The sequence below is a fragment of the Arachis hypogaea genome, chromosome 3, assembly GCF_003086295.3.
Source record: "Arachis hypogaea cultivar Tifrunner chromosome 3, arahy.Tifrunner.gnm2.J5K5, whole genome shotgun sequence".
NCBI classification, from domain to species: Eukaryota; Viridiplantae; Streptophyta; class Magnoliopsida; order Fabales; family Fabaceae; genus Arachis; species Arachis hypogaea.
This window is the reverse complement of record NC_092038.1, coordinates 96,214,739-96,220,645: the sequence shown is the minus strand read 5'-3', so window position 1 is coordinate 96,220,645 and position 5,907 is coordinate 96,214,739. Positions and strand designations below refer to the sequence as shown.

Sequence of the window (5,907 nt, the reverse complement as noted above, 5' to 3'; positions counted from 1 at the left end):
TAGATAAAGGGGGACAAGAAAAGAATGGCAACAAGAAAAGAAATTTATTGGCATAAAGAAACACACCTCAAAAGACACAGCGGAAACGTAAAAGATAGATAAAGGTTTTCCTACTAAAACTCTAAGATACTTGTTCTTAGCAACCTAGGTCACCGAAAAGGATTCCCTACTAGACCTTCAAAGAGCTTGTCATTGACAACCTAGATCAGAGGGATGAAAACTGAAAGAAACCACCACGCAGTTCACCTTAGTGTTGGATCCTCCAATCTTCCTCATGCAACAAGCGAAGTAAATCAGTCACCTCACTTCTCACACAATAAAACGTGCTTAAAGCAACTGAAATTCATTGTTCAAAAAAATTGTGTAAATGGTCTCACCAAAGATGTTTAAATAGGCCCCTAACAAACTGACAAAAAGATAAGATAAGATTTTTAAAATTTAAATCAGATTTGATCCTAATGGATTATATCAGATTTGATTTAAATTTAAAATTCTAAAAAATACTACTAAGCATAGCAGATTTAAAATAAGTCTTCTAACAAACTTTTGACCACATAAAAAACTAAAACAAAAGTCTAGAATTTCAAAATTTAAAGATAAATTATGCCTCCCACTGAATTCGGAAAGCATTATTAGGCTTCTTGCTGTCCTGACTTAGCCCAATGGGCCTTGCCCAATCTTCCTTGGTTAGAACTTGATGTAACTCCATATGCATAAGCGCTGCCAGGTTCCCAAAGCTCTCCTTGAGCTTCTTTGCACGTGCTCTAGTGATGGGGCCCTTTGGAAGTGTGGAATTCCCATTCTGCCCTTTTGTCTTAGAATGCCCCAATTGTCTTTCCGAGCATGTATCATTCCCTCATTCCTCAAAAAGATTCATCCTCGAATTTGTGTCCATATCAAAAGGAGAGAGATCGGAAACATTGAAAGTTGCAAAGACATTTTACTCACCTGGTCGGTCAATCTTGTAGGCATTGTCATTGATCTTCTCAACCACTTAGAATGGCCCATCCCCTCTAGCATCAAGTTTAGACTTCCTCTGAGTAGGAAATCTCTCCTTCCTCAAATGTACCCAACCCCAATCTCCTGGTTCGAAGACTATATGCTTTCGGCTCTTGCTAATCCTTTCAGTCGTGGCTTTGTTCTTCCTCTCAATTAGGTCACGAGCCTTTGCATGTATTACTTTAACTTTCTCAGCCTTGCTTGCTCCATCTAAGCTAATAAGAACACTCAAAGGTAAAGGCATTAAATCTAAGACAGCTAGAGGATTAAAACCATAGACAAGTTCAAAGGGCGAAAAACCCGTGGAAGAATGGATTGTCCTGTTATAAGCAAACTCAATAAAAGGTAAACAATCTTCCTAGGTTTTTAAATTCTTACCAACAATAGCACGCAACAAGGTTCCTAATGTCCTATTTACTACTTCATTTTGACCATCAGTTTGAGGGTGACAAGTAGTTGAGTATAATAATTTTATTCCCAACTTACTCCACAAAACTTTCTAAAGGTGACTTAAGAATTTGACATTATGATCAGAAACAATAGTTTGGGGAACACCATGTAAGCATATAACTTCTCTAAAGAATAGGTCAGCAATATTTGTGGCATCATCAATTTTATGGCGAGTAATGAATTGAGCCATTTTAGTAAGTCTATCTACCACAACAAAAATGCTATCTCGACCTCTCCTAGTTCTAGGCAAACCAAGAACAAAATCCATAGAAATATCAACCCATGGATGCACAGGAACAGGTAAAGGAGTATACAAACCATGTGGTAAAGACTTAGATTTAGCCTATTTACATGCAATGCATTTAGCACAAAATTTTTCAACATCTTTACGCATGTGGGGCTAGCAAAAATTCTCAGATAAAACATCCAAAGTCTTATGCACACCAAAATGACCCATCAAACCCCCACTATGTGATTCTAGAACATGTAACTTCCTAATAGAACAAATAGGTACACAAATCCTATTACGCTGAAAAAGAAAGCCATCATGCTTATAGAATTTGTTATATGCACCATGTTCACATGCAGCATAGATAGAGGCAAAAGCAGAATCAGTTGCATACAATTCCTTCATACACTCAAAACCTAACAGCTTAGAAGTAAGGGTTGTGATTAAGGAATACCTTCTAGATAATGCATCAGCAACCACATTCTCTTTACCTTGCTTATAGGCGATTACGTATGGAAAGGATTTAAGGAATTCCATCCATTTTGCATGTCTCTTGTTCAGCTTCCCTTGGTCCTTCAAGTGTTTGAGGGATTCATGGTCAGTATGTACCACAAAGGTAGCAAATAATGCTGCCACACTTCCAAAGCTCTAACCAAGGCAAAAAGCTCCTTATCATAAGTTGACTAGTTGAGCCAGGCTCCATTCAACTTCTCACTGAAATAGGCAATTGCTCACTTTTCTTGCATCAAAACAGCACCTATACCGATTCCGGAAGCATCACATTCGATTTCAAAAATTTTAGAAAAATCTGATAAAATAAGAATGGGGGCAGAACACAATAATTCTTTCAAGGTGTTAAAGGAAAGTTCTTGTTTCTGATCCCATTTAAAGTTGACATGTTTCATGATGATTTCAGTTAAATGTGCAGCAATAGTAGAAAAATCTTTAACAAACCTCCGATAGAAACCCGCAAGACCATGAAAACTTCTAACATCAGAGACACTCTGAGGTGTGGGCCATTCTCTAATAGCCTTCACCTTCTCGTCATCTACCTCAATCCCTGCAGAACTTATCACAAAATCTAGGAATACGACTTTACTCAGACAGAACGAGCATTTTTGGATATTAGCATACAATTTTTCCTTTCTAAGTACCTATTAAACAGATTGAACATGCAAAATATGATCATCATGGCATTTACTATAGATAAGGATATCATCAAAATAAACAAACATAAATTTACCTAAAAACTCTCGCAGAACATGATTCCTTAGTCTCAAGAATGTACTAGGTGCATTAGTCAAACCAAATGGCATAACTAACCACTCATACAAATCATAATTAGTTTTGAAAGCTGTTTTCCATTCATCACCAAGTTCATTCGTATTTGATGATAACCACTCCTTAAATCTATTTTAGTAAAAATAACAGAACCATGCAATTCATCAAGCATATCATCAAGTCTAGGAATAGGATGGCGATACTTTACCGTAATATTATTTACAGCTCTGCAGTCAACACACATCTTCCATGAGCCATCCTTCTTGGGCACCAACAGTACTGAAACAGCACAAGGACTCATGCTTTCTCTCACAAAACCCTTAGCCAAAAGGTCCTCGACTTTCCGTTGCAATTCCTTTGTCTCAAGATTAGTCCGGTAAGCTGGCCAGTTAGGAATGCTTGATCTGGGACAAAGTCAATCTGATGTTCAATTACTCATAACGGAGGTAAACTTGAGGGCATCTCATTCGGAAAGACATCGCCAAATTCCTACAAGAGTGAAATAAAAGCACTAGGCAGATCATGGTTAGTTTCAATGGTAGAAAGTAAAGACTCTCTAAATCACACTAACACCGTTGCTTTTTTTCCCAAACTAGCATGCTTCAGATCCCTCTCTTTTGCATAAAAACATATTTTGTGAGCACTCCCACTCTCTATAGATTTTTCTCTTTTAGAACGCTCTTTTTCACTCAGACCCTGACTCTTTTTCTCACACGTTTCGTCTCTCAGAGCCCTCTCTTTACCCTCTTGTTTTTCAATTTTCTCACATCCTAAAGAATCTTTAGTAGATTTGCGCATGCTCAGTTTCTCCAGGTACACTTCTTTAGGTGTCAAAGGTGCAAGGGTAATCTTCTTCCGAAGATAAGTGAAGGAGTATCGGTTTGTGAAATCATCATAGACCACCCTCCTATCATACTGCCATGGACGGCCTAGGAGTTGATGACAAGCCTACATGGGAACCACGTCACAAAGCACCTCGTCACTATATCTCCCAATAGAGAACTGTATGCGGGCTTGCTTCATAACCTTCAATTCACCAACATTACTTAGCCACTCCAGTTTGTAAGGGTTAGGGTGTTTAGTGCATTTCAACCGCAATTTTGTGATCAAAGTAGAGCTAGCAATGTTTGTATGACTTCCAGCATCAATGATCATGAGTCCAACCTTACCTCCCAACAAAAATTCTATATGAAAGATGTTCTCTCGCTGTTCTAGATGATCATCCTTGGCTTGTACATTTAAGATCCACCTAGAAATAAGGGTCTCGCCACTAACAACATACTCAACTATATCTTCATTATCTGTAGCATCATCCGCATGTGGCATGTCCTTATACCCATCTGAGTTATCAGATTCTGAGAAAATATCATTTGCTTTAATGACCATGGTCCTTTTATTTGGACACTCGGAAGCATAATGACCTATTCCACGGCACTTAAAGCAGGTAATATCACGATGCTGTTCAGGAGGTTTAAAAGTGGAATTAGGTGTGTGCATCTTCCTGTGCTGCTCTGTAGGCTTCTCTTTTGATTCGGTAGGTTTGGATCCAGTCTTCTCCCCGAAATTAGCACCTCTCGAGTCCTACCTTGAAGTAGAGTTAGAAGAATTACGTAACTCCTTCGCTTTTTGCTGTCTTTCTACCTTGATAGCTAGGTTCACCAAGTCTTCCATATTCACAAATGGGTGACGTTCTACAGTATTTGCAATGTCTCAGTTCAGCCCACTCAAGAAACGTGCCATAGTGGCCTCAGACTCCTCCTCAATATTTGTTTGGATTAGCAGCATCTCCATCTCCTTATGATAATCATCTACAGACTTAGAACCTTGGTATAACCGTTGGAGCCGTTGATGTAGCTCCCTGTAATAGTAAGAAGGGACAAACCGTTGTCACATGACCTTCTTCATCTTCTCCCAAGATAGAAGTGGTGGTTTTCCATTCCGCCACCTCTGTTTGTCCAGCTCGGCTCACCAGACAAGGGCATAATCCGAGAATTCTACAGCTGTTAGTCTTACCTTTTTTCACATCAGAGTAGTTATGACACTGAAATAAGAGCTCCATCTTTCGTTTCCATTCCAGGTACTCCTCAGGGTCACTTTTGCCTTTAAATTCCGGGATGCGTATCTTGATAGCATTAAGGTTACTATCAATATCTGTCGGTTGTCTATGATGCCGGGATCTGGATGAAGTCTTCTCCTCAGACTCCGTAGAATCATTATGAATAGATTTTCATGACCGTACTTTTCGCCTAGGGGAAAAAGAGTCAAATTCCGGAATCCATGTCATCAATACGTTGTTCAATCCTTGTAAGTATGCTAGTGAGTGTGTCGACGCGGAAAGTTAGTTGTGGATCGAGGTTCCCTTCATTGTTAGCCATCAATGAACTTGTTAAAGAAAAGACCTTATAGCACTCTTTTCACGTGTATAATTCGGAGTAGGACACTCGTGTTTCACACAATACATGGCTTTTACCCTCTGTTGAGCTTAACACTCTTGCCTTTTTCCACTTTTGAATTGCTTTAACAAGTTGCACTTTGGGAGATGAGGAATTGAGACACCAAACTAAGATAATCTGAATGATAGATACGTTCAACTTGACAAGAAGACAATTAAAGTATGTGACAAAGGAAACAAAAAATGATACTAGGATGACAGAAACTAGCAAAATTGAATCCTAACTGGAACCCAAAGAAAATTTGAAAGGATAAAACAAGGGGAAAATTTAAATTTTCATTTTTTTAAACATTTTTTTTCGTTAACTTGAATAAACAGAAAATGCAGTAATAAAATTTAAGGAAGAAATTTTCATTTTTTTTAATTCTAAATTAAATTTGTAGAAATTGAAGAGAAAAATAGAGACTAAACAAAAATCCTGGAACGTGCAGATAAATAGGAATTTACCTACAACCTGTAATTGATACCAGATGATAAGAAAATGATTGGGAGTTAG

General features: G+C 38.2%; 1 pseudogene; it reads right to left on the bottom strand.

The window, feature by feature from the left end:
- Positions 1 to 601: 601 nt before the first annotated feature.
- On the bottom strand, positions 602 to 4,864 carry LOC140183526 (uncharacterized; annotated as a pseudogene).
- Between the last annotated feature and the right edge of the window lie 1,043 nt (positions 4,865 to 5,907).